Genomic DNA, 21176 nt, shown 5'->3' on the forward strand with positions numbered 1-21176 from the left:
TGTGTGGAGTTAGCATGTTCTCCCTGTGTTAACGTGGGTTTTCTCCGGGTTCTCAGGTTTCCTCCCACAGTCCAAAGACATGCAGGTCCATTGTTGACTCTAAATGTCCCGTAGGTGTGAATGTGAGCGTGAAGGTTTGTCTGTCTCTATGTGTCAGCCCTGTGATAGGCTGGCTACCTGTCCAGGGTGTACCCCTCCTGCCTTCGCCCAATGTCAGCTGGGATCAGCTCCAGCCCGCCCCCCCTCCCCGCGTCACCCTGAATAGGATAAGCGGTTATGGATAATGAATGAAGTACATGACCGTTACAAACACCATCCATATCTTGTCTTCTGCCACCTCTAAAAGAAAGCAAGGCTTTGGTGAAAATGCCACAGTTGGACATTTTGGTTTTATGGCACTGTAATAAATATCATGCTACTCCTGCCTTTGCTTCTCTGAGACAGTTCTAATTTCACAAATTAAAAACGAATTTTCAGGAAAATGTTCATCTCTATTAACGGGTTCTGCATTCATATGCAGACAAGATGTTGGTGTCTGAAGTGTTCTTGTTCACATTTGTAGTCCGAGTAGTATCGACCAATCACGTTTGAGCAGGCTTTGGTTGCAGGTAAACAGTCAGTGTGGAGAGGAGAAGAGGCGGAACACATTGGCATTCTTTGGATTTTATGAAATCTTACTTGTATGAAAATAAAATAAATAAATAAATATAAATCCGCTGGCTACACCGGAACCCCGGAAATATAGTCCCCTTGCCCATAGGGCTTCTCCGTCATCAGACTGATAGCCGATGGGTTCTGACATTGTGGAAATGTAAACATACGTCATTTTAGTTATTTAAACAGAGAGCTTTTCTCTGGTCAGAGTCTCTCGCATCTTCAGTATTTAGTAACAGAGACATGGTGTTAACTACGGCTGTCAAAGTTAATGAAATAATAATGCATTCATCATGAATGCGCGGAAATTTGTTTTAACACCACTAATTTCTTTAACGCTACTTGAGATTTTTAGGTTGTAGCCATGTCATACTAGCCTGTCGCCAAAGAGGCTAAATAACGCTCCAAACTTGCGCAAAATTTTGGCGAGGAAAAACTGGCTTGGCCATTTTCAAAGGGGTCCCTTGACCTCTGACCTCCAGATCAGTGAATGTAAATGGGTTCTATGGGTACCCACGAGTCTCCCCTTTACAGACATGCCCACTTTATGATAATCACATGCAGTTTGGGGCAAGTCATAGTCAAGTCAGCACACTGACACACTGACAGCTGTTGTTGCCTGTTGGGCTGCAGTTTGCCATGTTATGATTGGAGCATATTGTTTTATGCTAAATGCAGTACCTGTGAGGGTTTCTGGACAATATATGATATTGATTTGTGTTGTTAATTGATTTACAATAATAAATATATACATACATTTACATAAAGCAGCATATTTGTCCACTCCCATGTTGATAAGAGTATTAAATACTTGACTAATCTCCCTTTAAGGTTCATTTAGGACAGATACAAAATGTTAGATTAATTTGTGATTAATAGTGATTAAACATTTGAAGCCCTAGTGTTCACCATGAATTCCTTTATATATTAGCTAATATCTATTGTCTTACACACATAACATAGAGTACACACATATCTTTTCACACACTTCTTATGTCCTTCAAGCCCTCTCATCCCCTCTCCCGCTCTTCTTCATTTCATTCTCTTTCTAAACATTAACCCATCCTCCGTGTCTTCTTCCCCCGTTTGCTCTCTTGTAACCCGGTCTTGACATAATGAGGCCAGCATACCAAAAGTGTGAAGCCTCTTTCTCTCTTTCTGTCTCTTCCTCTTTGGCTTTTATTTATTTATTTGTTCTCTTTTCTTCTGTGGGCTCATTGTTGTTGATGACAGCCGACTACGGGAGCTGAGAAAGGCCAAACAACAGTTTTTGAAAAGGTTTCTGAAAGGGCTTCTTGAGAGTGTCAGCGCGGGCCCTTATCTGTCTTATACCACCACACAACACTGGCACTTGTCACCGCCTTCGTTCTTTACCCCAACATGCAACACGACATGTCATTACTTCCTTCATTTTGTCTCTCTCTCCCTCTCTTTCATTTTCATCTTTTTTGTTTCTTCTCCGTCTTGCTCGCTCTTTGCATCTTTGCTCCTTCTCATGTCCTCAGGGCAGTTTTGCCTCTTGTAGCCTCTCTGTCATTTATTCCAGTCCTTGCCCTCATTGTTACCCCTTCTTTCCTATTTTACTCTCTTATGTCCTCATTGCTGCTTTTCTTGTTCTCCCATATTCCACAATTTAGCTTTGCATTATTGTGTCTCTCGTTGTATTCTTTTAACCTGTCTTTCTTGCTCTGTTTAAATGATCTGTACTTTCTGCCATCTAGCATTCTTGGGCTCATTGTCTCTCCGGACTTGTAGCCAGTGCTGCTAATATACATCAGATATAAATGCAGCTTCTGTTGTTTGTTCCTGGAGTGCAACCTAAAGCCAGTCCTCAACAACTCTGAACCGTCCCACTGCAGCTTGTTCTCGACAGATGGGTAGCATTTTGAAATGGACAAGTCCAACACATTCTCATCCCAACTTATCACATCCTCAGACCCCTCGGCGTCACTCTTCGGTCGCATGAAACATGTGCTTAATGTTGTGAATTAAACAAAAACACTTGTTTAGGATTAAGCAACAAAACCACTATTAGGTTTAGGAACAAACATGGTTGGGCTTAAAATGACTATGTTTTTACAGTGGAAATGTCACTTGACGTGAACGCAGGACACAAACATACAGCTGATCGTAAAGTAGAAGTAAGAAACGTAACATACTGGACATAGACAGCGGTCTCCTAGTTGAAAGCCTGTGTTTGTTGGACCCATTCCACTCCCCTCCCGGCCCGGGTGTCTCTTTTGCTTTTTATTAATAAGACGCCACAGAATTTCTCTGTGCATATATTGTTGCCGTGAATGAGTTTACATCGTAGTTAATGGAAAGCCCGGTGCGTCTCCTGTATGCCGACGGCCGTGTCAAAGCATCAGTATTTGACTCCCTGGAAATGAGAACGGGCTGGCTAGTCTCAAGAGCCTGAGAACCCTTTCAATCAAAAGTCATGTATCAATATGATGGTGGCATGGAAGGGACATTTTAGTCAAAGAAATGATCGTGAAATCAAATCATGTTATTTCAATCTTCTACTCTACAAGCTTTGATTAGATAACATGTGTTTTCACCATGATCAAATGCAATGTGTTCTTTGTTCCATAGAGTCCGAGGCCCATTCAGAATGTCCACACTCACATACTTTGCATCCCTGACAAGGCCGCAAGGGCTTCAGGTTGTCCCACTATCAAATTGTCAAGTGCACAAGGGCATTTTGAGCCCTTTATGCACACTCTCCGTATCATCATGGATGTATTAAGTGAACTGGATACAGAGTTGGAGGCGGGGCCCCGTTCATTCCTATAAAAGTTGCTCAGTGGCGCATGAAGCCAAAATGGCTCGACATCCGAGTGGAAAAGTATCCGGATCTTCCGGCAATCTTCCGCATCCATTGGACCCATAGAACAGGCGCAGTAGCGTCTGCTCGGTTACATGGCTCGATCACGGGGTTACAAAATTCACGCTGTCGTCAGGGCTCGCTAACTCCACCTACCGGCCCTCGCTCCAGCCTCGGTCTGGGTCTCGGCCGGGAGAAACAACCACTAATGAGCTCAACATTGCTAAACAGATCAGAGATATGGACTGTGATTCAGAGGTCTGGAACCCGGCTAGCCATAAGGAGCCTGGCCAACTGCTAACCATTAAAGCTACAAACAAGCATTGTATCGAGCCATTTTTTCCGCAAAAAAAGTGACTGTGAGGAAACAGATGTAAATGTATTTACAGCATTAATTATGCTGCAGGAGTAGTTTCGTTGGAAATACTTTTCTGCCTTTTCTTACTGATCGTCATTAGAGTCCATTAGGACCAGCATGAATTTTAGTTGACCATTATGCTGCACAAAAATGCTACCTTTTAAAATCCACCTTTTAAACTTGAACATGTTGAGTGGTTGATACTAAAAAGATACACTTTGGTGCACTGAGCTCATTCTTATTGGAACATGCAGAATATCAGTTTCATCTCAGGTTTATAACGGCTATCATCTTCCTGCTGCACCTGGATGGGAGCTCCAGCTCCCTCGACTGCCATGTTGCAGCTGTGAGCAACGTAAAACAGCAGGCAAGTGCTTAACAGAGGGTTACATCATTCCAGTTGCTATGCAACAGAGTTTGACAACAACTTTTTGAGCATTTATCGGCTAGCTAGACATAACAATACTGTTGGACGAGAAAATGCTTTCGTACTTGCTCTTGGACAAAAAGATGAGAACGCTGTTCTGAAATGGAGAATGTACTATAACAACTCGTTCTCATTCCCAACTTGTCAAATACAGATGTTTTGTCAGAACCGCTTGGCGTCACTTAGGTTTGGGCAACAAAACTACTACTACTACTTGGTTTAAGTTTAGTAAAAGATCGTGGCTTGGGTTAAAATTAACATAAAATGAAGTAAAATAATAAATGGACAGTGCCAATCACCATATCATTTACATAGAGCCTCTCTAGTCTTCTGACCACTCAAAGCACTTTACACTACATGTCAGCATTCACCCATTCACACACACATTCATACAGTGATGGCAGAGGCTGCCATGCAAAGTGCCAACCTGCCCATCAAGATCTAATCTAAATACTCATTCACACACCGATGACTCAGCCTTCAGGGATCAAACCGCCGAATTGGTGGGCAACTCACTCCAACTCTGAGCCACAGCCGCCCTACATTACATTACATCAATTAAGAATGTTACATAACCTAGCCCAAACTTTTTCACGTCAAGGACCACAGAACTGGAATTACCATTATGACAACAGACCACTATCTGATAGGTTCTTTGCTTCTAGATGTTTTATTGCAGGAAGTGTATGAAACCCATGACCAAAATGGTCATACATTCGGTCGTTGTGTTATTTATAGACTTAAACTTAAAAACGTTATTATATTCATCATACACAGGTGCATACATGAAATATGACATCTACATTTAAGCCGTCCGTTAGCCCAGGGAGCAACGTGGTGTGTCGCTCAAGGACACTTCGACATGCAGACGGTAGGAACCGGGGATCCGGTATTTATTTAGGCTACATGCCTCTGTTTTTTGTAATGTTCAAATGTTTTTAATAAAAGAGTCAGGTTGAATTACAGTACAGGGGATTCATTGTTGTTGTTGGTTTTTTTTACCGTGGTATCGAATTTGGTATCAAGAATGGTGGAAATTCACTGGTATTGGTATCGACTACTAGATTTCTGGTACCATGACATCCTTAGCTACGAGTGTCCAATATTGCGGCGGATGGTATTACATTGTTGTTACTTGACACCCTGGTGCATCTCATACAGATGCTAAATGGTACCCTGTGTGTCAGTATCACACGCCGATGGCCGTGACAAAACTTTAGTATTTGACGACCTGGGAATGAGACCAAGGTGACTATAATGTTAACCACTGAGGAAGTGTAATAGGTGTTGCTAGTTGTTATCCTGTCTGATGCTGGTGGGAAGTGTTGCTGAAGATGACACTTTCAGGTAGTTTCGAGAAACACTGAAAATAACTAGAAGCGCACCCTCTCTGCCTTCTGGATGGCACAAATTGTTCTGATGCACTTCTATTTTATTCAACAACAAATGAATAATAAAAGATTCTTTTCACATGTTTGTCAGTTTTGTCTCAAAGCCTGAAGCTTTGCAGGGATTTGAAGGCAGTTTTAAGAGACACAGCGAGTTGAGATCTGACAGGAATGTGCTCATCTTCCAGTTTCACTTTCAATAATCCAGAGTGTTTCCAGATTGTGGGATTTGCTCATTTCAGTATATTTGCTCCATAGCCAAATATAATTTTAAACTACATCTAACATCCTTCATCACGCTCATTCATTCTCTTCATTACCTCACTCTCCATCTCCCCATCCGGCAGTCATCACCCTGTCTCCTCTTCATCCTTCTCTTCTTCTTTTCTGTTACTCTCCTTACATCTCTCACTCCATCCATTTTCTTCTTCCTTAACGTCATAGCATTCATTCAGTCTTTCCTTCTCCCACCTGTCTCTCCTTGTCCCTCATCTCTGTCGTCCTCCATCAGCCACCCTTCCTTTCTATGTGAGTTTACCTGAGTCTTAAATTCTCTCCTGTCTTTTTTTTCCCTCTCACTACTTTCCTTGCTTCATTTCTGTCCTCTCTTGCACAATATTCCACCCATCTCCCCTGGATTCCCTCTCTAGTCACCTCTCTATTACTCTAATACCTATACCTTTATCTTACAGCCGCCTTGCATGACTTCCTGCCTGGACTTTGTTCTTTGGCAACCTTTTCTTGTCTGTAATCATGTTTCATTGAGGACTGGGACAACACAGACTGCATCCTGAGTCCGGCTCTGTGTGACTAATGACCTGTTTTGTCGTTTAGTTTGGAGGACTTGTTGTTCTCGGCACTTTTAATCTCCTCATCCTGTCTATCTTTCTCTTTCCTGTTGCCCTTTTTTCTCTGTATCCTTTTGTCTATTTTCTTTTTTTCCCAATCTCTGTTTACTATAACCATTTCTGAACTTGTCTTTTCCCCTTCTCGCCTCTATTTTCATACTGCATGTTTCTCATATTTCCTCTTTCTTTCCTTCCTTCTTTCACTTTTGTCCTGCTTCTTTCTCTTTTCCATCATTCCCTCTATCTCACCACATTCGTCTATTCCCGTCTCCATTACTGCCTCAGTCTCTCTCTGCCGCTTCCCCTCCTCTCCCTCTTTCTCTCACTCTCTTCCCTCTGTTGGCTGGAGGTATAAATAGGACTCCTAATAAAGTGCTAATTAATCTCTGGTGACAAAATCAAAGAAAGCACATCTGCATTGCTGAGAGGAGCAATGGAGGGAAGGAAAAGGGGTAGACAGGAAGAGAGGGGGAAACATGGGGAAGGATGGAGAGAGAAAAATGCAGAGAGGTAGATGAGGAAATAATTAGAAAAAAAACAGAGCACGAGAAAAACAGCAACAGATTATGTATAATGTTTTCACAAGGAAAATATCTTTTGAGAAGTTCTGATTGAAACATTTGAATATGCAGCATCATCAGGTTAACTGATCGCTGGTTCTGTAATCAACACAAGAAATGTGATGGAGGGGAACAGAAGAAGTGTGAGGGAAAAATGGAAGAACCATTACTTTAAGGAAGGAGAAAAAGACATGTAGATTGATTTATAATGTCATTGAAAGATGTGAGGGGAGTGAAAGAGAAGTTCCAAACTCTTCAGGAGGATTAATGAACAAAAAAAAGATCAAATTGCAGTGCATCATTTAAAGTAATCTCAGCTCAGCTCAACTTCCACTTGGACACTCGACTCATTATCAATCAGCTGAATCATTTTAACAGCTCGCCTCGACTCTACATCTCAGCCACACTCACTGTCATTCAACCTTCCTGTATAGGAGTCACTCATTTACACATTCTAGATGCTAAACTGTAGATCCAAAATGTTTCAGAACTAACATGTTACCAACCCATTCAGGAAAGTATGTTATCGCTGCTGCAATACAAAATGTATCATCTCTTAAAGCAGCAGTGTGTAGAAATGGAGCAAATATGATTAAAAAAAAGTTATTTTTATAAAACGGTCCTGACAGTAGTGCATGAGACAGGTAATCTGTTCCTCTGGTGTCCTCCGGTGCTCCTAACGGCATCTGCAGAATTTCACAGACCGGAGGAAAACAAGCAGTCAGAGCTGATCTGGAGTCTGCCGTCCAGCTGCTGTTTATGAGCGCCGGCTGTCAATCACTCGCGAACTCCGATCAAACGGTCAAATTAGGCAGCGCTGATCAAATATGAATCAATATTCTAATCAATATTTCTCTCCCCAAATGTTTTCAGAATCATCTTGTAGTGAGCTGTTTAGCTGTAAATGAGAAAGTTTGTGACCCGGCAGCCATGTTGAGATCAGTTGAGGAAATATCAAGCACCGCCCACCAGCCGGAGCACAGCCAATAGGAACGCTCTCTCTCCTTGAAATGACCTGTGATTGGTCAAAGTCTCCCGTCACGGGCTAGATGTTCTAAAGCCTGAAAACAGAGCCATGAGGAGCAGAAGTCTAGTTTTCTCTCAGAACTCTTGAATTACAATATGCTGAAAGGTTATTATGGAATTTTTGCCCAATGATGCCAAAGATATTCTGCCTACTGCAGCTTTAAAGCTAGGGGTGACACACTAGATTTTAAAAATGGTCCAACCGAAAAAACAGAGACCAGTGTTGCCAACTCTTATCCAATGAGAGTAGCTAGCAGCACTAGCTCTAAAAGTCCCTAAAGCCTGGAGCACACAGCCCGCTTCATGCTCGCGTGACGGCAGTCGCGTGTTGTTTTTTATTTCGGCGTCCATGTTAACAGGTTAGAGTGGACACACTGCCCGCATGAGACGCACGTCAGACGCACGTCAGACGCGCGTCTATTTTATAGAATAGAAGGCTCGCCTATTTTACACGCGAGCCGCTTACCTCTCGGCTGCGTCTTCCAGCAGCAACAGACAGTGAAGGTGATCTATTGACAGTATATGAACATCATACCAGCAAGATTACTACAGTTTCCATGTCTAGACATCTGTAGAATATGTCATTGACCATCAATATTTTACACTTCCTATCTAGATTTCAAAATAAAAGGCCTCTAGCGTTTTTAGTGCACAGAATCATGCATTCGTTAACACAATGCTTTTATTCTGAAATACTCTAAATAAAGCAGTGGTGTACTTGCAGGTTTCCATCAAGTTAATATAGTACAGGCTTTTAATTTTGTAAACACTGTAGTAGTCATAGCAGAAACCCTACATATGCTATAAATATAATAGACTGGGTTAATAGGTTATAAGAACATCAGGTGATGGGCAGTATTTTTCGATGCGCTCTCTCTCTCTCTCTCTCTCTCAACAAACACCATGTAACTTTATTGTTCTTTCTTTTAGAGGTGTTATTTATTTTTTTTAAAGATATTTAATAATAATTTTCGTTTTCTAAAGGTTAACAAATAACAAAACTGTTTATTTTGCTTTGTTTTATAATAAAAAAAAAACCCACTTTACTTATATTTATCATTCTGAAATATTTCAGGTGTTTTTCTCCATCAAGGCGCAGTTCAGCAACAAGGTGGTGAAAAGCTCCAAGTTGCCTGAGATGTCGGAACATCAGCATTTATAATGTAAATTGCTGTCCCGCCCCAGATGTAAATTAAGTCCTTTTCGATAAAAGCCGCAACCTGGAATGCTGTAGAACAGGAACCCGAAACCCCCTGGAAATGTTGTTTAAAACTGTGCCAGTCAAAGTGAAGAGGGATTGCTGTAGGCTCTCTCTTACTACTAATGTATTTATTTATTTTTTTGTATTAATATATAGCCCACAGAAATCCCTCTTCACTGTCAATGAAGAGGGATTTATATATATATATATATATAGCCCATAGAAATCCCTCCTCACTGTCAGTGAAGAGGGATATATATATATATAAATCCCTCTTCACTGACAGAAAAGAGGGATTTATATGGGCTATATATTAATATTTATGTATGAATTTATTTGCTTGTTTTTAATAATATTTACAAATTACCACACAGTTCTTACCCTTTTTTGTCTTAAATAAATATAAATCACATTTATTATGAAGTTAAATGGCCATTAAAAGGCAAACTCTATGTAGAAAGAAAGGGCTGTCAGCAACAGCAAAAACACAGCTGACAGGTAGCTCCGAGACGCTCCCGAGACGGGGGTAACTCGCGTCTAGTGTGAACACCCTAGGTGGGCATGACGCGGCCACGACGTGACGCTGACGTCAGGCGAGCCTGAAGCGTGCTGTGTGGTCCGGGCGTAAATGTAGCAAGAAAGACACCAAGTCGCCAACACTGACAGTCCGTCCCTTCAGGCCTCCCTCCGAAGCCATTCCCCAGAAATTATCATTATCAAGGTAAACATATAATGAACGTGAACAGCCAACATGGCCATTGTGAGTACTCACAACTGTCAAGCTAGCAGCATGTGGAAAACTCCGGTGATGCGCAATGAGTGCACAATGCGCGCACAGGCAGGTAGCCTTACACTCGGTCCACACAGGGAACGCCAGCAGCGTGTGGCAGCTGCGATATCTGTTGTTTTTTATTTCGGCGTCCATGTTAACAGGTTAAAGCAGCCAGACAGTGAGCAGTACGGCTTGACTGCGTCTCTTCTACAGATTCGAGGTCTCGCCTATTTTACCAGGAGCCACGCACGGTTCACAGCATCAACAGTGAAAGAGATTTTTTAACAGTATATTGACATCATACCAGCAACGTTACTACAGCTTCAATGTCTGTATGCGTAGAATATGTCACAAACATGAAAAAAGAAAAGATTTATTTTTTAAATCAACACTTCCTGCTTCCGTTTCAAAATAAAAGCGCCCTAGTGTTTTTTCTGTGGACAGAATTCCTTCATTTGTTAACAGAAGACTTTTATTCGGAAATATTTACAGGACAGTGTTGTAGAAAATGCAGTGACTTGAGCGGCTCCATGAATGAATAAAGTAAGGGGCTTTAATCGTGGATTATTACTATTATTTACAAATGAGCACACACTTCTTAACCTTTTTCTGTCGAAAATAAATATAAATGACATTTATGATGAAATGAAATGGCCATTATGAAAGGCAAACTTTATGTAGCAAAGAAGGCCTGGCAGCAGCAGAAACGCTGCCATTGTAATCACCACAGCACCACAGCCAATTTCACTTGACCACAGTGCAGATTTGTCCATCAGGCTTTGAAAGGGTTAAAATCTCCACAAAAAAATTCAAGCTTCACATTAAAGGGACTGTTTGTAACTTCTTACACGTATAAATCATTGCTGGTCGGTGTCCCATGCGCGCTCCCGTGTGTCTCCGCTGTTCAGACTCAGACTCCAACACAAACTACAGTGAAGCACCAAAACCTCTTGGTTGTATCTAGTGAAGCCCGTCTGTTAAACAGTGTTGGCCGCGGTCGGAGGACGCGGGGGAGACCGTAGCTTTGGTCTCCAGGACCGGAGTCTCTGCTGTACTCTGCTCCTCTGCCTGCCTTCACTCACACACCGCGCTCCTTCTCTCTCTCTCTCTCTCCACCTCTCTCGTGCATGCTGCTCACTCCACACTGCAGAAGAGTTAGTTTAGCTCTGAGAATATCTAGTGAATGTACAGTGGACGTTTGTGCAGAAATAACTGCTGCAGCTCCTCCAAACCAACAGAGGTTTACCGTGTCTTGTGAAGTGACGGGGCTCCGCAGAGAGAAACGTTATCGTCTCCGACCAAAACTCCGGCGTCTCCCCTGTTCCCTTCGGCCGCGGTCGGGAGGCTGAGGCAGGAAAAGCCAACACTAGAATCAGCATTGATTCATGGAGAGACCTTCGTCTGGTCAGCTAACATTACTGCCAAGCAGCTGAATTATAGAGTGATATTGTGCTTTTAGCTGACGTGTGTCTCCTCACTGTTTTGAGCGATGCTCCTTCATGTCTATGTAGAGCGAGCACAAGCGCGAGGAACAGGACGCTGACTTTAGTTGACTTAACGGTCACAAGTGAAGCTGTTAACAAGACATTTCTGATTCTTACATAGAGTCTCTTTAAAGCAAACTGCGTTTCCTCTTTCATTTTTTTTACGGATTGGAAAATCCTTTCAGAAAAAATATATGCACTATTCTTGTGCTATTTCACACAGCATAGTTGTGAAAGATCACCTTCCACCTCCACAAACCAGTTCCCTCGGGGAGACCCAAACAATAAAGCTCTCCACTGAAACGCTGAAAGACGATGACAGTAATACACATCTATAGGTGTATGAAATGAGATCAAAACACCACATTACTCAACTTCCAGAGACCCTGTGAAAACGGAGACGGAGCATGCGGCGCTGCAGCGACAGGGTTCCCGGTGGACGGCCAGCTAATCTGCAGAATAACCATCAGCCTCCTGGAGAGAAGAGACACAGTTTTCAAAGCCACCATTGCTTAGTCATTCCCTGAGGTTCAGTGTGTAATAGGTTTGATGTGACTTCACAGGCAAACCTGCAGGTCTTGGAATTATTAAGCTTCAGAGAGACTTTGACTCAGTGGAAAAAAAAGAAAAAGAAAATCAGAGGCAACCTGTAGCCCCTGCAGCACTACAAAGCAGGGCTACAGCGTGGACCGGGACCAGCCGTTACAGAAGGACTAGAGGGACTCGCTGTTTTCTGAGACTGAACAAAGGAACATTTCTCACTCGGAGCAGCGTTGGTGACATGAAGGGAAATTGGGTTCAAGTTCCTCATGTTGGCAGGGGAACAACTGACTTCAGTAACATAGAACCACATACTGATCAGCTGACCCTCTGACCCTAATCCTGACCTCCCTATGAATGTCCTACAGGGTCTTCTCATCTATGACATTAAAGGACACACGTGTTTAAATGTCCTGCAAACAGAGGATGGTTGAAAAAGTCTACAATCTGAACTACTCTACAAGTGAACTCATACAGTAGGTACACTATTAGTTTACTAGTTATATACTTGTAGCCAACTTCTTAGTTTATGAAAGTATACTTTAAAGTATACTCTCAGTAAACTACTAGTTTAATCGTTTTTTTTAATGCAAGTATACTTGTAAGTTTTCTTTAAGTGAACCTATAGTACTTAGCCAAATATACTTATACTTTTCAGTGTAAGCCAAGTACACTTAGACTTTTCTGTATACTTGCCAAGTACACTTAGACTTTTCTGTATACTTGTCGGTATAAGCCAAGTATAATTAAGTTTAATTTTGTTAAGTTTAACTCTGATAAGTACATGAAAAGTAATCTGAAAGCATACTCTCTTATTTGAAGTTTAAAAGAAGTATACTAATAGCATACTTGAATAAACTCTAGCAAGAAAGTTCTAATGCCAATAATAATTATCATGCCGTCTTAAAATAACAGCAATTTGAATGTATTTGAACAGCCACAGGTGATGGGATTTATGTTTCATGGAGATATAACATGTAGCCCAGAAAAGCTGCTAAATGATGCAGAGTGACCGTCTGCATGTGCACACCTGACGAGGCTCAGGAGATAACTTCTCCTCATCCAGTCACGACTGTGTGGCTCTGAACTTGTGACCTTTTCACTAAAATGTCACTGATCTTTAGTGAAGCTTCTTCTCCTCTGTCAATCTAGAAGAGAGCATCTCCCAAATGTCACAAGAGTGAGTCCTCATTATCACGCACATCCTGTGTGTGTTAAACTGATGTAAAAGCTAGTGTGTGAACGCCAGCCTTATCTGTGGCGCTCCGTTCATTGCAGTGATGAAGTTGCAGACACAGTGATTGTGGAAGTCACAGTTTTTTACTGCAGACTGAGCAAGCCACTGCAGTAAAATGTCACATTTGTTCTATTCGGCTGTCAGAAGTTATTCTGGTTTCTGTGTTACTGAGAGACTGATGTGGTGGAACTGTGACACACACACACACACACACACACATCTCCCCCATATTAACACCAGACAGACGCAGTAAATGTGACAGTGATTTATTTACTACACCGTGTGGCAATAAAGGCAACTTGAACTCTCCTCTTCCTCTGGGTATTCAGATTGTTGTGATCCTGATAGTAATCCCACAGCGGGGGGGTGCAGTATGCCCTGTCAGGCGATAGGTGGCGTTTTGTCCCCATTCGCCTACTTTTTTCCACTGCGTCTCCAGGCCTCACTTCAAAGTATTAGATCCCCAAATTCATAAATAAATCAGCAGAAGAGGGAAAGGGGGAAACTGCACATCTCTCTCCTCCAAACACAGGCAGATGCAGCCGTGGGAGCGCCACATGCACACGCTTTCAATGAGCTGGAGGAATCAGGAGCATAAAAACACCATCACAACAGAAGAGATGCAAGAAATAGTACAAGAAAGGAACAAGAAACACCTACAGGGCCACTCTTAATGACTCTAGAAGAAAGAGATTGAGATAATGTTAGAAATATTTAAAAAGATGCACTTCCATAAAGCAGCTATAATTAAATCTCCAACACTGTCCATACATCCATATGGGGTTATAACCACATTAAAACATCATAGATGCCATATAAAACACATGACTAGTTCACTATTTAGTACTTGAGTGACTTTTAAGGACACTAAATTTAAAGTAGGGAAATATTAGTTCTATAGAATAGTTTTTATATAGTCAAATGACCACATGCAGGGACCTTCACAGTCATTTCACCTTTACATACGTCAGTCTCAAATCCTCATTCAAATACCATTTCAGAATGCATCACAGCTGCTTGACTGTCCAGTGTTGGTCATGTCTCATGTTTTGGTCTTTTTCCCTGATAACGGCCCTTTGAGGCTAAATAATTATAGATGATGTAAATGAATATAAAATCTATGAATGTTGGTCAAATTTGAATGACCACTTTTTCAATGTAAGGCAGTTCAAAGTGAATATGAGTTGACCATAGTTATATAAATTGTATAAAGTATGTATATGATAATGCCACTGGCATCAGCTAATGAGGATCCATTTGAATACATATAGAACTATTATAGTGTTACTATAGAAAGCTATCAATTTAATTAATCCCAAAGAGCAGCCAGGAGTCTTTGCAAAAACGTTTTTGACATGATGAAGAAGATTATTCAGCACAGACATGACACTATAAACGAGTCCTGGTAGAACTATTAGAAGACTAATAGTCATTTGTCAGCATAATAATATAATAATAATAATAATAAAAGCGCGTAAAGCAGCGTACATTCCCATATGACTATTCACCGTGTTGAAAACATGCTCTGCAGTTAGACATTAATAGATCATTTAACACAGTGAAACCACGCGAGCTTTAAGTCCAATAGTAACATTAGGCTTATGGAACTTATCATAATACATCAGCAATGTTGTAAGTGTATATGTGAAGGCATGGTAATCGGGGAGCCAGCAGCGGAACCGGTCGCCCTCTCGGATAGAAACAGAAGCAAACAGAAGCAACGCTGAGCCGTCTCCTGTCTGACTGACTGACTACACATCATCCAGCCTGGCCGGCACCGCGCTCCTGATACTGAACTGCTCCTGATACTGAGCTGCTGCTGCTGCTGCAGCCCGCAACACACAGCATCAGGTGCCAGAGAGACAGAGAGACAGAGAGAGAGATCAGTAGTCAGTCAGCCGGTCATCGATGGCAGCAGCGCAGCGGACTGGAGCTCTCTGGAGCGCTTTGGAGCGCTTTGGGAGCTTCAAGTTGCAGCAATAAGCGCAAAACAGTGAACTAATAATTGAACTAATACTAGAGAAGAATAATGAACACAAAGACGTGTTTTTTTTTTTTGTCTTTTAGTTTTTACCTTTCTGCAGCAGCCTTCGTTTCAGTATCGCCTGAAGAAAAAGCATTTTCCCCCAAACCGGCTCCAGACTGGATGAGTAGTTCTTCCTCATGGAAGAGCAGAGGAAGAAGAGCAGAGGAGGAAGAGGAGAGACCAACTTCTGTCTGAATGCACCCCTCTCTCTCTCTCTCTCTCTCTCTATCTCGCTCTCTCTCTCTCTCTCTCTCTCTCTCTCTCTATCTCTCTCTCTATCTCTCGCTCTCTCTCTCTCTCTCTCTCTCTCTCTCTATCTCTCGCTCTCTCCCACTCCCCCCTCTCTTTCTACCCCTCTCTCTCTCTCTCTCTCTCTCTCTCTCTCTCCCTCTCCCCCTCTCGCTCTCTCCCACTCCCCCCTCTCTTTCTACCCCTCTCTCTCTCTCTCTCTCCCTCTCCCCCTCTCTCTATCTCCCTTTCCTCCCTCTCTTCCCCCCCTATCGTTCTCTCTCCCCCTCTCTACCTCCCTCTTTCTCTCTCTCTCTCCCCCCATCTCTTTCTCCCTCTCTCTTCCTCTCTCTCCCTCTGTCGCTCTCTCTATCTCCCTCTCTCTCTCTTTTTCTCTCTCTCTCCCTCTCCCTCTTTCTCTATCTCCCTCTCCACCCCTCTTTCTACCTCTCTATCGCTCTCACTCTCTTTCTCTCTCTCTCTCTCTCTCTCTCTCTCTCTCTCTCTCTCTCTCTCTCCCCCCTCTCTTTCTCCCTATCTCTCTCTCTCTCCCCCTCTACCTCTCCCCATCTCTTTCTCCCTCTCTCTTTGTCTCTCAAATTCAAATTTAAATCAGCTTTATTGGCATGAATGGTCAGGTTACATTAATGCCAAAGCTAAATTATTTCATACAAGAAAACTAAATAATCTCTCTCTCTCTCTCTCTCTCTCTCTCTCTCTCTCTCTCTCTCTCCTTCTCCTCCCTGGTGACACCAGCTGAACCATAGGCTGCCTCTGTGTGTGTGTATGTGTGTGTGTGTGTGTGTGTGTGTGTGTGTGTGTTGAACAGTCCTCAGAAGACAACAGGAATAAAGCGCTGTCTCTATAATCGACTTTAATCAGGTCTGTTCTCGGTCTGGTGCTTCCAGTCTGCTTCTGTTCTGACAGAGCTGATATTCGTGTTTTCACATGTTCTCCTCCTCGTTTTCTTTATGCACTAATTTAATTACAGGATTCTCTCTCTCTTGCCCTCTCCCTCTCTCACTTTCTCTCCTGATTATGCAAAAAATTGTAGCTCAAAGCCTTCGGGACTTTTGATGCCCTAGTTTTTTTTCTTTCTTCAGAGTCTGTGTCTTGTGGGCCTGCATGTGTATGTGTAGCAGGTCTGTGTGTGAGTGTGTGTGAGTGTAGCTGTTGAAAAGTGTAGCCAAAAGATGAAAGCTTTCAACACTGGAACCCACCAGATCATGACTTATTTCTCGGCTCCTCTGTCAGTCGGTGATCATAAGGTGACCGATGGCTCTTGGAGTGACATGAAACCCAGAAATACTCTCTCATACCCTCAACACACACATCCATCCTATCCATCCATCCATCCATCCATCCATCCTACATTCCCGATGATTCGTGTTCAGAGTCGCTCCAGGAGTCTTGGCTGGAGGAGCATGTCTCAGCATATATTGAGCAAAAGGCGGAGAAGCATCCTGCACGGGTCAATATCTCCGGGCTGAAGTGTGCTACGACAGAAAATGTAGCCGGGTTTGATGGAGCACCACACTGTGCTGTAGTTAGCTGTATGTGAAAAATGTCACTCCTCAATACAAAGTAATCTACAGTGTGAAACACTTCCTGAAGGTGCACAGTGTGGAGCGACTTGTAAGTATTTAGAGCGTTTAGTTTTGAAACAGAAACAAAGACTAGGAGGTGCTGACTCGCAGCTTTAATCTGAAGGGGTTTGCATCCACATCCAGTGAGCCGTGGAGAAATTGCCACAATTGTACCCTCAAGGGTAAAACGGGCTGCAATCCCCTACATTGTTCAGCCATAATGGATTGTGAACACCCCCCAAACTCCCTCAAAGCTGAGAGTCAGCAACTTAAACTCCTAGTGAGTGTTTCATTTCAGATCCTGGAGTGCTGGAGGAGAGCCAAGAGAATGCGTCCTGAGTGATCCGAACAGAAGTAGACAGCTTTAAGTATGTTCACACCCGGCATTACAACGTGTCTCTAGTGACCACTTGTGATCCGATCTCACTCTGTATGCAAATAAACACGTAGTAATCACACGGCTAATACAGTAGCCATTGTGACGTAATATTACACGAATGTCAGTAGTAATATCCTACATATTCACATATTCATTAATTCAGGTACATTTTGAAAACATTTTTCATTAACACAATATCAGGTTATTTTCCGGTGGGCCCCCGGACTTCCCTGCACTTCCTGTTCTCAGCCTGATAGTCTGTAGATATGTATCCTATAGATGAGATATATCTTGATTAAATACAGATGTACCGACAGGATCCAGTAGAGCACAAAGGCCGTTTCCATGCCGCGAGACAGACGAGCACTCACATCTGTCTTTCTATTCACAAGACGAGCGCAGAGACCCGCTGATCCCAGCGGGACATCAGATGAGTAGGCGGTCCTTAATGTGGCCAGGATACATTCACTACACACTGATAAAAGAATGACGCCATATGTGGCCCAGAACACCTCTGAATGTGGTCTGAAAGATCTGATCTCAATGCGTCCTCAATGCGTCCTCAGTGTGTTCACACCTGTACTTAGAGCTGTCCACTTGTGATCCGATCACTGAGGATGCTTGTTAATACCAGGTGTGAACAGGGCCTGAGACTATAGTGACTGACATTTGTGGGAGTAAACTTGAGCATCCAGACCATATGAACAAACCATCATGCCAATTCCCTCCCAAACAAACTCTTTAGAAAGATACCAGTCCAGTTTGAAATGAGCCACTTTTCCACCCAACACATTAGCAGTTTGCACTAGACTGGAATCTGAAATAAAGAAACACAAACACATAGATGAGACAGATAAGATCTACTAGTGCTGAATAGTGAACTTCAGCACCATGGACAGTGACTTCTAACCCAGTGCTGCCTGAATCCCCCATTCATTTCCTTCTCCCACTTAACGCTGCGGTCAGGGGGATGAAGCCTAAATATCCCAACATGCACTGGCAATGTAGGAAGCAGGCATGGTTACACCATGGACAGGTTGCTAGTCTATCACTGGGTTAACACACACGGACTAAACTCTGATGTACGGACTACTGAGTCCACAAGGGCTTAGAATACTGCACAATCAGCAAGTGCTTAAAGGGGACACATCATGCTCATTTCCAGGTTCATACTTGTCTTCTGGGTTTCTACTAGAGCATATATACATGCTTTAATGTTCAAAAAACAGGGCTGTCAAAGTTAACGTGATAATAATGCATTAACGCAAATTTGTTTTAACGCCATTCATTTCTTTAATGCATAAACACAACTTGCAATTTTTAGGTTGTAGCATGTTTTAAAGCTAGAGTGAAGATACTGGTGTCATATGAATCTCTAAAACCTAAAGGATCCATTGGTACCAATTATCTCCAGACTTCAGACAAAACCTATTAAGCAGGGCTGTCAAAGTTAATGTGATAATAACGCTTTTTGTAGCGGCTCAGTTTTAAAGCTAGAGTCGAGATACTATGATATGAAACTAGAAAAACCTGATGAATCCATCGGTACCAACCATGTCTTACTAGCTTGAATAGAAGGAGGCTAAATAACGCTGCAAACTTACGCCTCATTCTGGAGAGGAAAAACTGTCTCGGCCATTTTCAAAGGGGTCTCTTGACCTCTGACCTCCAGATCAGTGAATGTAAATGGGTTCTATGGGTACCCACAAGTCTCCCCTTTACAGGCACGCCCACTTTATGATAATCACATGCAGTTTGGGGCAAGTCATAGTCAAGTCAGCACACTGACACACTGACAGCTGTTGTTGCCTGTTGGGCTGCAGTTTGCCATGTTATGATTGGAGCATATTGTTTTATGCTAAATGCAGTACCTGTGAGGGTTTCTGGATCAATATCTGTCATTGTGTTGTGTTGTTAATTGATTTACAATAATAAATATATACATACATTTGTATAAAAAAAAACATATTAGTCCACTCCCATGTTGATAAGAGGATTAAATACTTGACTAATCTCCCTTTAAGGTACATTTAGAACAGATAAAAAATGTGTGATTAATTTGTGATTTATCAAGATTAACTATTTAAATGGATTGACAGCTCTAATATATTTATGTATTAAACAGTAGCATTTCATGGGATATGAAATAGCATTGCTTCTTTTTTCCCTTATATAGGATCTAGAGTGTTCTCCCCTTCTGAAAGTCTCTTAAAGGCGATACATCAACCTACCAACCAACAAACCGTGAGATAAAACCACCCAGTCAGTTTTATTTCACAGTTTTTTTGCAAGACAATCAGACTGGTCTTTTTTCGGGAGGGGGTGTTAAAGAGACAGGCGCTGAAACTGAGCGTTTCAGACAGAGGGTGAGTATAGGTATATTCAGACGGACTGGATGAGACAAATAATGTGGTTTTGAACATTAAAGCATGTGAACATGTTCTAGAAATACAAAATACAAAAGAGGAAAAGAGCATGATATGATCATTTAAACATACCTGTTACCAATTAGTCTGAGTCTGGAGGTCAAAATTCATCTAGAAACAAACTCTCAACATCTTTGTAGGGCAAACTACTGCCAGTCCCCCCCAGCAGAGGAACAATACGGCCCAATTCAAAACCAGCCCCTACACCCTCTCCCTACCTTCTTCCACTCCGTTTTCATGTTCGCGTGGAGGGTCCGCCGTATCAATAAACCAATTCACCGGGAGTGGAAGTGGGTTATAAAACCCTCCAACAGCGAGCTGCATCGATGCAGACTAACCAGCTGCCCTTACTGACGACGTGCAACGCCGTTTAGTGTTCATCATGGAACACGCTCCAATGTCAGTTCTGTGCTACTACCGGTACAAACATTTGTAACACTTGTAACTGATATATATTTAATTTATTCTACTTTATTGTCATACAGACGTCAACAACATAAAGTAGGTAGATTATATTTAGGATCAAATATACCCTTGTCTAGACTAGAAAACGGTAGACATGTTCGTTAGATTGTGTTTATAGTTCTGTACCCCTATCATGAGCTATAGCCCAATCATTTGTTACATCTTCAACTGTGCAATACGGACTTCACAGTGCAATAATTTGGTGCCATAATTCAGATGCGCAATAATCTCTTCTACACTGGCATTAACACCACATTTATTTATACAGAACATTTAAACTAATATTCTTATTTTACACTATTCTTGCATTTTTATAAATGCATGCATTTATATTATTTGCATATATCTTATTTTTCAGCAGTATTATTTGCACTGTTGTTATATATATTTCTCATTTATATTTTCTTATGATTTCTCTATTTTTATATATTTATATTCTAGAACAGGAGCAAAACGTAACTCAATTTCCCCCCGGGGATCAATAGGGTATTTCTGATTCAGATATTTATTTCCTTGCCGTAGAGAGGGAAGTTGGTCCCAAAGTGGCTGCTGTATTGATCCCCTCCACCTTAAAGAAGGAGCTTCATTGAGCTGTGATTGTGACTACAAACAGTGTTCACTCCACCACGGAGTGGGAGGGTGGAGGGGCCGGATTGGAATTGGGCCTATAAATCTATATCCACAGACTTGTTCATCGCCTGCTGATTGGTCAAACAGTGAAGAGGTTTTTGTTAATCCTCCAAG

At 42.1% G+C, this 21176-nt stretch overlaps 1 protein-coding gene and 1 long non-coding RNA gene across 2 annotated transcripts in view; both read right to left on the reverse strand.

Moving 5' to 3' along the window:
• The window catches only part of LOC119493886 (glutamate receptor-interacting protein 2-like), a 288128-nt gene that overhangs the window by 137577 nt on the left and 129375 nt on the right, over positions 1-21176 (reverse strand).
• On the reverse strand, positions 13756-15533 carry LOC119493905. Its single transcript, XR_005208046.1, has 2 exons — positions 15397-15533; positions 13756-13899 (listed from the first exon to the last, which is right to left on the reverse strand). It is a non-coding gene; the product is annotated as an uncharacterized LOC119493905 (long non-coding RNA).

The sequence above is a fragment of the Sebastes umbrosus genome, chromosome 1 (genome assembly GCF_015220745.1).
Source record: "Sebastes umbrosus isolate fSebUmb1 chromosome 1, fSebUmb1.pri, whole genome shotgun sequence".
Taxonomy (NCBI): domain Eukaryota; kingdom Metazoa; phylum Chordata; class Actinopteri; order Perciformes; family Sebastidae; genus Sebastes; species Sebastes umbrosus.